Here is a 16,989-nt window from a genome sequence, read left to right as displayed (position 1 = left end):
ATATCAAGAGAAAGGTTTTTTGTCCGTAGATTAATATGTCTGTCTGTCATTTCATGGTTTGATTAAAACATTAGGGAAAAAAGCATTAAGGAAGTACTCTTTCGAAGTGAAGCATCTAATTTTAGGGAAATATTTGTGATGTTAGTACAGTACTCAAATACTTTCCAAAATATTGCTTCTTTTAAGGATTCTGGGATAAGATTTCATGGATGGATATTAGTTGTTGAACCGAGTAGACAAATTTGAACCACTTCTCTTCAACTTAAACGGGTGCACAAGAGAAGTGGTTGAACTACATCTACGCGATTCAACGTCTCCTTGTTATTATTAAATCTGGTCTTTACTCTCTGAGCCCCTAAAAGTTGTCCCAAGAGTCCTCCTGCAAGGTGTAGGAAAGTTACCGCAAGTTGGACTCAATAACTACATTTTTGAAGTGACAGTTTAGCATACATTTTGGTATATGATTAGAGTATTTATTTAGTTATGATCTGATTGGTAATCTTGGTAAGAACAGAACAAATCTGAAGATTGTAGATGAAGATGTGCATTTGAGAGATTTAGATAATATCTTGGAATCAAGAAAGTACGTAAAAATGGTGATTATATAAATATTTTAATTTCGTTGGTAGGAGAAGTTAGTAAAAATGTGTATTTATTGAAATATCTGAACCTCGTGGATATTCTGGTTTTCAGTTTATCTTTTTTACGTTTTACTCTGCTTTGGTTTCTTCACTTAATTGTCTAGTAATGTGTAGAAAATTTGAATATTTTCAACTGTTTTTGTTTCCTACATTAGGAGTAGAATGCTAGAAAACGCTCAAATATGTCTCGTTTTTTCTTTAAAAAAAGGGGCGTATATATTTGAAACCAGATGGAGAGGGGTCGTGGAGATAATTTAAGGAGCATAGGAGATAGGGATAGAGATGGTTTATGGAGCATAGGAGATGGGGATAGAGATGGTTTAAGGAGCGTAGGAGGTGGGGATAGATATGGCTAAGAAGTATGTGAGATTGCATGGGATAGAGATGGCTAAAGAGTATGTGAGATGGGGATAGAGATGGTTTAATGAGTATAGGAGATGGGGGATAGAGATGGTCTAAGAAGCATAGGAGATGGCCGGGGATAGAAATGGTTTAAGGAGCAAAGGAGATGGGGATAGAGATGGTTTAAGGAGCAAAGGAGGTGGGAATAGAGATTGCTAAGGAGTATAGTAGATGGGGATAGAGATGGTTTAAGGAGCATAGGAGATGGAAATATACAGATTGTTCTAGCAGGAAAGGCTTGTGGAAGAGAAGGGGGGGGGGTTAAATATTATTTTCCGCAACTACGGGGAAAGGGGTGGGGGATGTTTTTCTAAACGTAAAACAGACTATTCTCGGTCTAAAACTAATTAAGCTGTTTAAACACTTTCAAACAAAAGTTTAACCAAATATGGACTCCGCGGGTTGAAGAGCGCGTGCCGGGACAGAATATGCAAATAATTTTTTGCTCTGAATTTCGCGTGCACAAATTGTATTGAAAGCAGGGATTATGCATATGCAGGCAGTTTTTTATTGTATTTCAGTATACAGGGTGTGTGGGGAGGTTGGGGGAGGCGGAGGGAGGGATGAGGAGGGAGATGGGGGAAGGATGAAGGTTTAAGCCTGAGCACGAGTTATCTAGGTATGTTAGTGACCTTTGAATTTATCTTTTTATAAAAAGTTTTGATTGTTGGGAAGATGGGATATTGTGCACTACGTTCCTTGGTTTCTACCCGGACCATGCCGGTAATATGTCCGTATTTTCAGGTGTCTGTCCGTGGACTGCCCTTAGTTTTAGATGTCCGTCCGTAGAATGTCCTCAGCTAATTTCAGGTGTCTATGTCTCTTCGTAGACTGTCTTTAGTTTCAGATATCTGTCCTTAGTTTATGGTATCTGTCTGTTATTTCAGGTGTCCGTCCGTAGACTGTCCGTAGTTTCAGTCGTCACTACGTAGTTTCAGCTAGGTGTCTGTTCGTAATTTTCAGTTCCCGACCTTAGTTTAAAGTGTCCATGTCCATAGTTTGCGGTGTCTGTTAGTGGTTTCAAGTGTCATTCCGTCGGAAGTTTCAAGTGTCCGACCGTAGTATCAAGTGTCCATGTCCGTAGTTTCAATTGTCCATGTCCCTAGTTTCAAGTTTCCTACCGTAGTGTCAAGTGTCCATGTCTGTAGTTTCAAGTGTCCATGTCCGTAGTTTCAGGTGTCTGTTGGTAGTTTCTAGTGTTTGACCTCAGTTTCAAGTGTCTGTGTCCGCATTTTCCAGTGTCTGTTAGTAGTTTCTAGTGTCAGTCTGTAGTTTTGTCCGTTTATACTTTAAAAAAGAGTTTTTTTAAAGTCAATCTTTCAATAAAATTAACCACTCATTTTCTCAAAAAAAAAAATTTAATTTTCAAATTGAAAAAATGGAGGATTTGATGAACATAAAATTAATAATTTGCGGATTTGTTTTTTCTCATTTTTTCATCTCAGTAAAATTAAATAATGCATTCGAAATCTATAAAAACACATCAAAGTAAATTACTTTTTTATCTCTCAAAGTAGTAAAGATAATGAAAAATATTATTTCTTTATACCATATTTCTTGATTCAAACTGCATTGGCCGATTTTTATAAGATGAAATTAAATTGTCATTGTAAACTCAAATAATGTTGGATTGTTTTAGGTTTAAATAATATATACATTTAAAAGTATTTTTTTAGATTAAAATTCAAGATAAGAAGGGAGAAGAAATGATGTAAGACTAAGAAGGGGGTTCAGCTTGACAAGATATTGAGAGATGTTTGTTGACAGTGTTGTGTGAGTGTGTGTAAGTTTGATTCTGAAAATTAGGTATTGATTTTTCTCTAAACATCTTCTCTTTTGTAGCTTCAAAGTGCGATTTCAAACCTTGTACTGCCCAGGCGGACAGCCTCCACCCGGGGGGGGGGAGCTGAGGTCACCTAACCCCCCCCCCTCACCTTCCCTTGCGACACCATCACAATATCTCATATACAAACTTACTCGGGAAAATGGGTATAAAAAGTCTGCACGAGCCTCCAACCTTTCTAAACCATTCTTTCCTAGTGGGGGAAAGGGAGGAAGGGAGGGGGAAATGGGTCGTGATGGGGGAAAGCGGGAAGGGTTTATATATTAAAAAAGGTATGTTTACTATGAAAGCGATAATAGGCATTAAAAGCATGTTTAAAGTATGATAATATAAAAGCCAATGGGAACCTGGCCCTCAGGAGGGGGGGGGGGGGCACATTTTCAATTTTCTTTGTTTACATCGTGTTGAATAATTTCTTATTCTTTAAAACAGATTATAAGGTGTTTTTTCTTTTATTAAGATTCTTTAATAAGATTATTTGTATCATTTGTTATTTTTTTTTGTAATCAAATAAAAATAAAACATAAAAAAATAAAAGATTATTATATGTCTCATTGTTTTGTTTTTCTTATTTTTAAACTAGCAGACTACCCTTGAATTTCGAGTCTTATACAGTGTGTCCCCATAAACATGGGAATTGAGAGACGAATTAAAAGTCGTCTTTGATTTCTTTGATTTAATGCGTGGGAAAGAAAGTAAAAAAAACGAGGCTGCACGTCTGACGTACTTTTCATAAATCGATCTACCTTTCTTGTATCTTTTCGATATTAGATGTTAACTGGAATATTGCAATAATTGTGTTCATGAAAAAATGCTGCATGGATCGAAGACGATATAAAAGTCGTCACTGAATTCTCATGTTTATTGGGACACCCTGTACCGTCTTCATTTTCCCTATTATTTAACTGAACTATTTCTAGAAATGTTTACCTTAATACTTCTAGAGATCATATATTAGTTGCAACAAGTCCAATTTACAAAAACAAGTTTTGATTAGTAATAGACAGAAGGAGGATGTAAAATGTAAAGGACACGTGACCTCGTAGCTCCTCTAGTATAGATTGTATGCCAAGTATTAGAAAATCAAATTTATTTGATCTGTTCTGTATGCCTTCAATAAGAGGAGTTATGATTAAAAATATAAAATATTTTAATTTTTCGTTGAGTTTGATGTGGTAGGAATGTCCAACCCGAAATAATATAGTATTTAACAAATATAGTTATGGGTCTCACTGCATGCTTATTGTCTATTGCTCAATTGTCAACTAAGAAACGAACAAACAATTCAGTGACAAACAAAAATGTTTATATTGGTCTTCAAAATCATTAAAAAAATCATTATTCTAAGCTATTGCGTAAAAAAAATAGTTTTTCGGTTAATTTTTAAAAAATTTTGTTTACGGGGGGCTGGATGGGGCGAGATTAAACAATATGCCGATGAGAGATTAAAAGCGACATTTAAATATTTGACTATATCTGTATATATTTAAACCCGAGCAGATTATAATTTGAAATATTACCATGAACTAATCCAAATATTTCATCAACATTCTTCTTGGGTAACTTACAGTGGGGTCCATAAAACTGTGGAATAGGAAGACGACATATCCGAGGATAAAGTTCTGAAAATGTGTAGATTTCCGAGGATTAAGGTATAAAAATATGGAGATATCCGAGGATTAAGGTCTGAAAATGTGTAGATATCCAAGGAATATGGTCTAAAAATGTGTAGATATCCAAGGAAAACGGTCTGAAAATGTGTAGATATCCGAGGAATACGGTCTGAAAATGTGTAGATATCCGATGATTTTATGGGATCCTCGGATTGCGTGTAAAATGTCCAGTAAGGAAACATACTACACTGTAATTAGTGAACTCTTTAATTAGTCTTTTGTGAAAGGTTAGCTGGTATATATTAAATGAAAGGTTAGTTGGTATATATTAAATGAAAGGTTAGTTGGTATATATCAAATGAAAGGTTAAGGGGGGGGGGTTAAATATTATTTTCCGCAACAATAAGTATCTACACAAATAAAAATAAAAATCCATGCAACTGTTTTAAAAATCATTGTTTTGATGTAAGATCTTTAAGATTATTAATATATCTCTTAAACTAATATTAAGAAGATCTAATGAAGGATTAGGAGGAGGATGGAAGAGTTGTAATAATTATTATTTGTTTGTTTATATTGTAACAATAACAATACAACNTAGGTTTAGGTTTAGGTTTAGGTTTAGGTTTAGGTTTAGGTTTAGGTTTAGGTTTAGGTTTAGGTTTAGGTTTAGGTTTAGGTTTAGGTTTAGGTTTAGGTTTAGGTTTAGGTTTAGGTTTAGGTTTAGGTTTAGGTTTAGGTTTAGGTTTAGGTTTAGGTTTAGGTTTAGGTTTAGGTTTAGGTTTAGGTTTAGGTTTAGGTTTAGGTTTAGGTTTAGGTTTAGGTTTAGGTTTAGGTTTAGGTTTAGGTTTAGGTTTAGGTTTAGGTTTAGGTTTAGGTTTAGGTTTAGGTTTAGGTTTAGGTTTAGGTTTAGGTTTAGGTTTAGGTTTAGGTTTAGGTTTAGGTTTAGGTTTAGGTTTAGGTTTAGGTTTAGGTTTAGGTTTAGGTTTAGGTTTAGGTTTAGGTTTAGGTTTAGGTTTAGGTTTAGGTTTAGGTTTAGGTTTAGGTTTAGGTTTAGGTTTAGGTTTAGGTTTAGGTTTAAGTTTAGGTTTAGGGGTTCTGGGTTAGGTTCAGATAAAAGGTTAAGGTTTAGGTTCAGGTTTAAGTTCAGTGTATATTTATATACCTTACTCCAAAAATACTTAAAGTCTGTGTATCAATCTAGAAACAACTCGCTTTGTATTCTTAAGTATTTATCAATCCAGATACAACTAGCTCTGTATTCTTAAGTATGTATCAAAACAGATACAACTCGCTCTGTATTCTTAAGTATTTATCAATACAGATACAACTCTCTCTGTATTCTTAAGTATGTATCAATCCAGATAAAACTCTGTCTGTATTCTTAAGTATGTATCAATCCAGATATAACTCGGTATGTATTCTTAAGCTTTTATCAATCTAGATTTAACTCGGTATGTATTCTTAAGCATTTATCAATCTAGATATAACTCGGTATGTATTCTTAAGTATGTATCAATCCAGATATAACTCGGTATGTATTCTTAAGCATTTATCAATCTAGATATAACTCGGTATGTATTCTTAAGCAGATATAACTCGGTATGTATTCTTAAGCATTTATCAATCTAGATATAACTCGGTATGTATTCTTAAGCATTTATCAATCCAGATTCAACTCTCTCTGTATTCTAAAGCATTTATCAATCTAGATACAATTCTCTCTGTATTCTAAAGCATTTATCAATCCAGATTCAACTCTCTCTGTATTCTTAAGTCTATATCAATCCGGATACAACTCTTCCGAACTCTATGCTCTCTACCGAGAATTAACTCTGACTGTAATCAAACAGAGTTCATATTCAACTAACTATATTTTGGGTTTAATGATACAGGAAAATATAATTGACTGATAGGTCTGTTCAGAGATTAACGAACATAGTTATATATATTTGACCGATAGGTCTGTTCAGAGATTAACGAACATAGTTATATATATTTGACCGATAGCTCTGTTCAGAGATTAACAAACATAGTTATATATACAAGACATGTTAATAGGGTTATTACTATATATACAGGTAGGTTCAGGTTTTCAAAATATGGGAATTATTACTATATTTATTACATATATATAGAAACACAAAAGATAGATAGATAGCAAGGATTGGTATCCTAATATTCAAATTTTATAATAGTCCAATAGAGCTCTGGTTTAAATTGAAAATGATTAATTAAATCCGGGAAACTTTTCAAATCAAATTTGCCAAAAGTTTGCAAATTTACCCTCCCTGGAGAATCATGAGAAAAATGTTAAGATATATATTTGCGAATTCTTAAATTTAAAAAAATAGAATATTCGGAAAATCAATTTTGTTGACAAAACCGTAATTTAAATTGCTTTTTTTAATTTTAAAAAAAATTCTAAAGATCAGTAATCTTCAGAGTATACAATTATTTTTATATATTTCTCTTGCTTTGTCTGTGAATTGTATGAAAGACTTGAAACGTATATTTAACTATAGAATAAAGTATATAATTGTATTGAACTGAGAGACAATGTATATAATATAATAATTTCAAATAATAATCATGGAATTACTGTGCGGTGCTTAAAATAATCGTAATAGATAATGCACACAGCAATTATATTGAATTGATAAATTGTCACAAATTTTCACATTTATTCCCAAATTGGTACTGTGAACTGTACGGTGTAGATTTTTATGATGTACAGTGTATATTGTACATAGTTAATTGTTACCGTACAAAGAGTTGGTAAAGTGTACAATGATAGAACCTTTTTAATTTTAAGTAAATTTACGCCGATGTATTATTCATAACACGTTACATTTATTATTATCTCGAAAATAATAATATCAATAATTATCAGAAAAAACTGATTTAAAAAAATGATAGTGATTGTATGACTGAGAAAGGTTAACATGTGATAAATGAAATGTTGTTAAATAAATAAATAAATAAATAAATAAATTGATAAATGAACGTGTTGGTGTTGAAAGAAAATCCTTATAATTAATTTATTGATGGCAAAAGTGTGTAAAAAGCTTGAGCACTGATCTAACACATTTTTTGCTGGATTTATAAATATTTTGTATTTATCATTTTTCGCAGTAATTTTATACATTTTAACTTGTTTAATCTTCTGTCAGTAAGTTTGTAGCTCTAAAACGCCAAAATGGCCTATCAAACCATCAAAAATAGATAAACCACTTTTTGTCACAATCTTTTCAAAATCATAATTATAGATTTTCATATTTACAAAAAAAAGGTTTTCGAAAATAAGAAATTTTACGTTAAGCGGGTACATGGATANAAAGTATCCCCCAAAGTTTAGTGCTGTTTGTTTTGTATAAAAACACTGTCCATGTTTGTTAACACCTATAAAGGGTATATCTACTTAACTCTGTAATTATTCAGGGCAAAACACCTAATTGACATTTATAGTTAGAATGTAGTATATATATATATACTTAGCTCATGAGCTATTTTCCCTCTGCCTTCAGGCAGTGAAGGCAGTCAAGCCAGGCCGTTTTAGGCAGTTCAAGCCTGGGTCGGCAGAGATCATAACTTTAATTGGGCTCATTTAAACAGATTTTTAGAAGGTGTCGGCAAGGTTTGAGAATTCAGGATGGTTGTCAGGTTGTTAAAAGGCCCCGCGATATAAACGGTTTTAAACACACGGAGGTTTTAAGACACAAAAGAAAGGGATACAAAAAAACTATTGGGAGCGGATGTAGAAGGAACGGAAACCAAGACAACAAGACAACAAGACAACAAGACAACAAGACAACAAGACAACAAGACAACAAGACAACAAGACAACAAGACAACAAGACAACAAGACAACAAGACAACAAGACAACAAGACAATAAGACAACAAGACAACAAGACAACAAGGCAACAAGACAACAAGACAACAAGACAACAAGACAACAAGACAACAAGACAACAAGACAGCAAGACAACAAGACAACAAGACAACAAGACAACAATAGTAAAATAAAAAAAAATTATTTTAAGAGAAGCAAACGGAATTCTGATAAATTAACTAGAAAAGAGAAGGTAAAAAGACTGATGGTAAATATAAAAAATAAAGGTAATCTTAGAGGAAATGGGTTTTTGCAACAAAATCTTATTGTCTAATCTTTATATCTTTTCAACCAAATGTCGTAGACCTTAGTTATTTCAAACTATACATTTAAAAATCTAAGTTTTTGGAAAAGACTCAATTCCTTTATTTTAGAAGAGATTGTATATGTTTTTAAGAAAAGAGATTGTATATGTTTTTAAGAAAAGAGATGGTCTGTAAAAATCGGGTCTCCCTTGTGAAAGGGGTTAAATTAAACAATATTAAATGCATAGCAAACATATTAACCCAATAGGTATATTTGAATTCATGATAATTTCATTTTTAGTTAAAACACCTATCGCTACATTTGCAGCCCATATATCAATTTTGTAATTCATCTTGAACATGACGTGTGGTTAGTAGGATGTTCTTAAACTCTGATTAGTTGATTGATTGAAATGTATGCAATAAAGATATGGTTTGTGTCATTATAAACAATAATGTAAATAACTTGTTTATTTAAAGATGAGAACACATGAGCTAGCAAAGGCTTTTGATAGTTTGAAAAATGTTCTTCCAATTCATCCCAAGGATACTTCAAGGTATAATAATTGTGAAGGGGGTGGGGGATATGGGGGATGTGCCCCCATAGTAAGATATGGTTGTGGTTCCACCCCGGGAAAAAAAATCTACGCCTTTCAATTCTAAAACATTGCACATTTTTTTGTAAACTGTTTTCAAACTTTATGTTTGTCAATTTGCTTAATTTGCTAACAAATTTTAAATCTATCAGAAAAAATGTACATACTCATGTTGTACTTAAAATAAAATTGGAAAAATGTAAAGTCCTGAATCAGAATTTATTTTTTAGAAATTTGTTTATCATAACTTTCTTGATGAAACGGCCCCATAAAAAATTTTAAAAATGAGAATTTTTTCTTTATCAATGGAACTGTCCTTCCATTTTCACGTGACCATATATCAAAAAAAACGATACTTTAACATTAATATGAAAATAATCCTATTTATTTTTAAAAATGTTCAATAATGATTATTTCCTCCATTGTTTCTGCAAAGGATTTTAGCAAGTTGGAATAATAAATAAAGAGATAAATATCGAACCCTTAATTGTTATCGATCAGACAGAGTTTTAAATGGTACCGTTGTGAATCTAAAATTCCACACTATACATGCAATGCCACTTATATTCTAATTTAGGGACCGTGATAAGCTGAGCAGAAGAGAACTGTTAGATCTAGCAGTTAAATATATTAAATTCCTTAAATCTGTTCTGATCATGCAAGAACATGGTGAAATATAAATTTTATAACAAAAAACTCGCCTTTCTCTGTAATCAGAGCTGGGAACTTATGTTCTGTGGATATCTAGATTAATGCTTGATCTCGATCTTTTGTTAATCTTCAGATTAATTTAATCTTAATTCGATACCCGGCCCTGCATGGTAATCTTGTTAGGATTGAAGGGAGCTTTATTCAGGGGAGGAATACTAAAATGAAAATATGGAAATGTCTAGCTTTTTGCTAGATCTTAAATCAAAAGTGCCCACAATGGATATCGAGATCCTACAGAAAAGTTCCCAGCTCAGGTAGCTTCATTAAAAATTGTAAGTAAGAGTAGTTAAGTTCAGTTAAAATACACCAAAGCATAAGTGCACCATCCTGACCGTATTATCTGTACTTTATACTTAAATAAAGTTAGTTGAATATAGACTCTGGTTACGGACAGTTAGATATACCATTGCTCGGAAGAGAGTATAGAGTATGAGAGCTTTGTGCGTCGATAAATACATGCTTAAACCTAGCATTGTTCAGTAGAGAGGATAGAGATTGATAGCTTTGTGCCTCGAAAAATACATACTTAGACCTACCATTCTTCGGTAAAGAGGATAGAGATTTATAGCTTTGTGTGTCGATAAAGACATACTTAGACCTACCAGTGTTCGGTAGGGAGGATATAGATTGATAGCTTTGTGTGTGGATAGATACACACTTAGACCTACCAGTGTTCGGTAGAGAGGATAGAGATTGATAGCTTTGTGTGTCGATAAATATATACTTAGACCTACCAGTGTTCGGTAGAGAGGTTAGAGATTGCAAGATTTGTGTGTCGATAAATATAAACTTTATAGACCTACCAGTGTTCGGTAGAGAGGATAGAGATTTATAGCTTTGTGTGTCGATAAATATATACTTAGACCTACCAGTGTTCGGTAAAGAGGATAGAGATTGATAGCTTTATGTGTCGATACATATATACTTAGACCTACCAGTGTTCGGTAGAGAAGATAGAAATTGATAGCTTTGTGTGTCGATAAATATATACTTAGACCTACCAGTGTTCGGTAGAGAGGATGGAAATTGATAGCTTTGTGTGTGGATAGATATACACTTAGACCTACCACTGTTCGGTAGAGAGGATAGAAATTGATAGCTTTGTGTGTGGATAGATACACACTTAGACCTACCAGTGTTCGGTAGAGAGGACAGAAATTGATAGCTTTGTGTGTGGATAGATATAAACATTTAGACCTACCAGTGTTCGGTAGAGAGGATAGAAATTGATAGCTTTGTGTGTGGATAAATACATACTTAGACCTACCAGTGTTCGGTAGAGAGGATAGAAATTGATAGCTTTATGTGTGGATAAATACATACTTAGACCTACCAGGATTCTGTAGAGGGTATACTTAGTATATAGTGTTTGATATCATTGTGTGTGGATTGAGACCAACTTAAATAAATATTGGAGTAAGGCATTTATTACAGGGTCATCAGCATGTGTACAGGGTTGTCAACAGGGCTATAGGGTTGTCAGCAGGAGTATAGGGTTGTCAGCAGAAGTAGATGGTTGTCAACAGGAGTATAGGGTTGTCAGTAGGAGTATGGGGTTGTTAGCAGAAGTATAAGGCTGTCAGCAGGAGTATGGGGTTGTCAGCAGTAGTACAGTAGTGTTTTCAGCAGGAGTATAGAGTTTTCAGAAGAGTATACAGTTGTTCGCAATAGTATAGGGTTGTCAGCATAAATTATTTAATTGTTAGCAGAAGTAATGCGTTGTCAGCCGAAGTATTAGGGTTTCCAGCAGAAGTTTAGGATTGTCAGCAGGAATATAGGGTTGTAAGCAGGAGTGTATGGTTGCCAGCTGGAGCATAGGGTTGTCATCAGGAGTATAGAGTCATCAGCCGGAGTATTGGGTTGTCATAAGGAGTATAGGGTTGTCAGCAGAAGGATTGGGTTGTCAGCAGAAGTATAGGGTTGTAAGCTGGAGCATAGGGTTGTCAGCAGGAGTATAGGGTTGTCACCAGGATTATATGGTTTTCAGCTGGAGCATAGGGTTTTCAGCAGGAGTATAGAGTTGTCAGCCGGAGTGTTGGGTTGTCATCAGGAGTATAGGGTTGTCAGCAGAAAAATTGGGTTGTCAGCAGAATTATTGGGTTGTCAGCAGAATTATAGGGTTGTCAGCAGAAGAATGGGGTTGTCAGCAGAAGTATAGGGTTGTCATCAGGAGTATATTGTTGTCAGCAGAAGAATTGAGTTGTCAGCAGAAGTATAGGGTTGATAGGGTTGTCAGCAGGATTATAGGATTGACAGCAGAAATATAGGATTGTCAGCAGAAGTATAAGGGTTGTCAGCAGGAGTATAGGGTTGTCAGCAGGTGTATAGGGTTGTCAGAAGAAGTATTGGCATGTGATGGTCGTCGTTGTTTCTTTAAAACCTAAAACAATTGAACGGAGAAGAGTGGACTCGGAAGAATTTTAAAACTTTTAAATTCAATTTTCTATTTTGAACTGATTGAACTCAATCGTATTTAAACTTCAACTAGATACTCTTGAGAATTTTAAATACAGATACGATATTATTGATAAAATAATATTTATTTTATTATTATAAAGATTTATTCACACACAAAGATATAAATACATATATAAATGGTGTAGTTTAAATTTGTTTAAATAAATTTTTGAAAATACAGGTTTCCAAAAGAAAAGAGAAAAATATGCAAAATTATGCACAAATAGACGACATTGATCATTACTCATTACATAACATATTTATCATTTCAGTTATTACGTAATCATCGAATCCTTCAACATATAAATTATTCGTTCTTGTTTTTAAAAGTTCTTGTAAAACCGGAACTTTCCATGCATGGTCCAATAGGACATCAAAATATTTCATTTGTTTCTCAACTAACATTTTACTAAGATCCGAAGGATTTACAGAACAATCATTTGCAAATCCTTCGGATCTTAGATATCACTGTTATTTTGGTTCACAGTGTTATAAAGTTTTTGGACAGAAATTTTCTCTTTATAATGAGAAGGTTCAATCCATTTTAGATTTAATTTTAAAATATAATCTAAAAAGGTGAGCAGAGGCGCAACTANACTTTGATTGAGAAGATGTTCAATATTTATCAGAAATTGGATTGAAATCAGAATGTTGAAGTAACTGGATTTTAACTGTCAAAATATATTAAGCTTAAAGGGAGTGACCGGCAATGTATGGTGGTTGAACTGATCGAGATTGCAGTATTGTAGAGAAATTCTTCAGGATTCATTTGAGACACATACTGAGCTTGAAGGCAAAGTCGAATTTCAAAATCATTTTTTTGAGTGGATACGTTTCGAAAATCGTTTTTTTAAAACTATTAAATAGCGACGACAAAAAATATAGTAACAATTCTACAGTAAACTAATAAGATGTTTAGGGCCATATTTATCTATGATAGAATCAATTACTTCGTATTCATCATTATATTGAATTTCTTATTCTCTACAAATTCCTCAAATGTTGTCGTTTAATTCAAATTCCAGAAAATCTGGAGAAAATCTTTGTGAATAATAAGAGGTCATAGAAATTAATAATTGAATAATATTACTTATTTCTATAAAAAGAGTTAATTTTTATCTTCTCAACCTGTTCCTAAGCAACCAATTAGTTTACTGTTAAATTTATGTTACATTTGTTGTCGTCGTTATTTAATGATAAAAAAAAACGTACCTACAAGAATGTGTCTCACACTTTTAGGGTGTTATAATGAATAATAAATTTAGTTAAGCAGAGTATCTCCGTACTGTTTACTGTGTAAAGAGTAAACCTGAAACCCTGAACCTTGTATCACCCTGGATCGTCCCTGTTAATTTGGGATCGGCATATAGCTAGTCTTGTGTCCCTGTGTGGCATTTAGAGCCTGGGATTCAGTACTGGTTGAAATTCGGAAATATGGAGTAGGTGTTTACTACAAAACTGGTGGCAGTGGTATGAATCAAGGAACCCAGATTAGATGTAAATGCCTAGACCTCCAAGGAAGACAAATCAAGTTAGTACTTGGTTTAACACGGAATTGCGAGAAACAAGACAAGGAGATATCTTAGAAGACGTGACAGCAATAGCAACACTAGATACTGTGGAATCATTTACCCTAGGCTAATAAATAGAAATGAACATGGCAGAAGCAGGAGGAGGGGGAAACCCCCAACCCCAAAGGTTAGCTTAAATCCTTTTAATATGTTCATTCAACTAATAAACATTTGTGGAGATAGCTTAACAACGTTATATCTATCCTCGCTAATCCTATAAATATGCACATCTTAAATGCGCCTATTTCAACTGTGCTGTAATACGTAACATGATTGCCTTAATCATGTGATATAGATAACAACCTAGAAATTGTAATTAGTCTATTAACTTTAACTTGAAACAAATAAACCTTAAATATAGCTAGTTAGAATCATAACTCCTCTTTGATTACATTGTAGAGTAATTGTACCCTGCTGAGTATTCGGGTTGAGATCATACCTAGTTTAGGGTAGAGATCTATTAAGGGCTTGATAGAAAGCCCATGCTTGTGTCCCTGTGTGGCATTTAGAGACAAAGTAACAGCTTTATGATAGCTATGCATGTGTCCCTGCATGGCAATTAGTGCCAAAGTAAAACTTGTTGATAGCTAAGTGTGTGTCCTTGTGTGGCATTTAGAGCAGAAGTAATAGAGAGCAGAAAAATTATGTGAACCAGGAAATATTGACGCACAAAGTTCTAAGACAGCAGAAGATAACAGGAGAGATTATGTAGGGGAAACACAGAAAGTTAGCAAAGAATCAGTATTTTGTGAAGATGCAGACAAAGAGGAACAGACATCAGATGATTGCGGAGAGACGAGGAACCAGAATGCTATAGAAATTTAAGGTAACATGTTTTAAAATGGGCTGAAGAGAATCCAGACTGTTTAAAACTGGATACAGTTCTTTACGAAGACAAAGATAAAGATGATTATAATCAAGAGAAAAGAAAGGATGAAGAGTGGAAAGATACTTCCGAGAACAGTGACGAAGAAACTGTAAGAAGTCAGGGAAGATATTGGAAAATATTATACCAGCATACTAAAAGAATGGTTGGAAGCATATCCTTCAGAGGAGAGAAACTTGGTAGATTTCAAGAAGTTGATGGAACAATGCTGGGTTTTTTTTCCTAAGGACCCGCAACGTGAAAGTGATATTGGGCAATCCTGATACTGGGCAATCCTTTGTGGCATTCAGAGCCCGAGATTCAGTCCTGGTTAAATTTGATAGCGGACAGATTGTACCTGGACAGATTTGTTTCGAGTACTTGTTATGGAGTAGGTGCACGTTTACTACATGAAGAGAATGAAGAGGATGAATCGGATGAACATGCCGCAGAGGATGAAGGGAATGAAGTAGATGAAGAGGATGAAGAGGATAAATAGGATAAAGAGGATAAAGAGAATGAAGAGGATGAAGAGGATGGAGAGGATGAAGAGAATGAAGAGGATGAAGAGGATAAAGAGAATGAAGAGGATGAAGAGGATGAAGAGGATGAAGAGGATAAAGAGGATGAAGAGGATGAAGAGGATGAAGAGGATAAAGAGGATAAAGAGAATGAAGAGGATGAAGAGGATGAAGAGGATGAAGAGGATAAAGAGAATGAAGAGAATGAAGAGGATGAAGAGGATGAAGAGGATGAAGAGGATGAATATGGTGATGGACCAAACCTCAGTAGAGTAAAAAAGCAGATGATAGTTCCACATTTATTAAAAATATATTTCGGTCTGGGTTGACCCTCGTCAGTTCTAACGATATAATAACCATCAAAATCGGAAATTTTTTGTTAAATATCACAATAAAATAAAGAAACTAAAAAGATTATTCAAAATAAAAATTTGGGCTGTCAAATGAACATAAGGGAAGCAAACTCAGATTATGAGATGGAAAAAAGATAATTTGCAATTATTCACTTAAAAAAAATGTTTTAAGACAATTATTATTCCTTGAGATTGTTTCTATCACAAAGGTAAAAACAAACTGTTTAGATGTATGTGTATAAAGTGATGGTGGGGGTCGATATTGCAAAATTTATAGAAATTTCAATTTATTTAATAACTCAAAATTGTCTTAATATCTTCAACAATTTTTAAGACACAAGAAATGGTACAGACCACTTTTTACTTTTTGTAAAGCTCGTAAGACGTACATCTTCGTTTTGCCATGCATTAAATATCAGAAATCAAAGACGACTTTCAATTCCTCTCAATTCCCATGTTTATTTGGACACCCTGTACAATTGCTTTCTCTTGGAGTTCCATCCTTCTCTAAAATGCTAATCAAATTTCACGTAATATAAACCTTAGCGGATTGAATTCGTCAAGCAGATTTATTTTGACATTTGTAGAAAATTTATAAAAAGTCTGGGTCACTGGGTGCAGTGTGGGGTCATGATTTCCATCCATTGCGGAAGGGGGGGGGGTGTTATTTATTCAGAGACGTTCGATTATATATAAATTCATAGACAGTGAGAACCTGAAAACTATGAAACAGGATGATGACATTAAAGAAATACTTTAGATGTTGTTAGAAAGGAAGTAGTTTTACTTGTATATACGTTATTTTGACAAGTTTGTAATTATACTGAATAATTGCTATGTCTCGTTTTTCGGATTCCAGGGTTTTCTGGTTCTCACTGTATCACTTTTTTTATAATCTATGTAATGCAGCTCTTTGCTCACACTTTGTGAGGGAGGATTTTCAAAAGTTCAAAAAGTATGCCGACAAATTTTTCAAAGATAATTATTTTTACTTTTGACAAATGTTAACATATGAGCTATGTTATTATATCCATTTTTCAAAGCCTTTTAAAATATATATGTCTTAGCCCTGCAGCTCAATAAATAAAAAAGTTATTAACCATTTCTGTTTTTTTTTTACACCCCCCCGCCGTTTGACCATTCTCCAGTCTCAACCCTACCCCACGCATCAAAAATAAAAATGTTACTATTTTTTTCACAACTTTCATGATGAAAAAAAAATAAGTTTTAGTGTAAGCCAATTTTAAGTTGTTCAAAATAAACCACAGGGGGGGGGG

General features: G+C 33.7%; 1 long non-coding RNA gene across 1 annotated transcript; it reads left to right on the top strand.

The window, feature by feature from the left end:
- The first annotated feature begins 8,541 nt into the window (after positions 1-8,541).
- Positions 8,542-10,330, top strand: LOC111705038 (uncharacterized). The gene is made up of 3 exons (XR_002765926.1): positions 8,542-8,586; positions 9,119-9,195; positions 9,812-10,330. It is a non-coding gene; the product is annotated as an uncharacterized LOC111705038 (long non-coding RNA).
- The last annotated feature ends 6,659 nt before the right edge of the window (positions 10,331-16,989 follow it).

Source organism: Eurytemora carolleeae, unplaced genomic scaffold (assembly GCF_000591075.1).
Source record: "Eurytemora carolleeae unplaced genomic scaffold, Eaff_2.0 scaffold543, whole genome shotgun sequence".
In the NCBI taxonomy this organism is placed as follows: Eukaryota; Metazoa; Arthropoda; class Copepoda; order Calanoida; family Temoridae; genus Eurytemora; species Eurytemora carolleeae.
The sequence above is the reverse complement of the archived record's forward strand: the minus strand, read 5'-3'. Positions and strand labels throughout refer to the sequence as shown.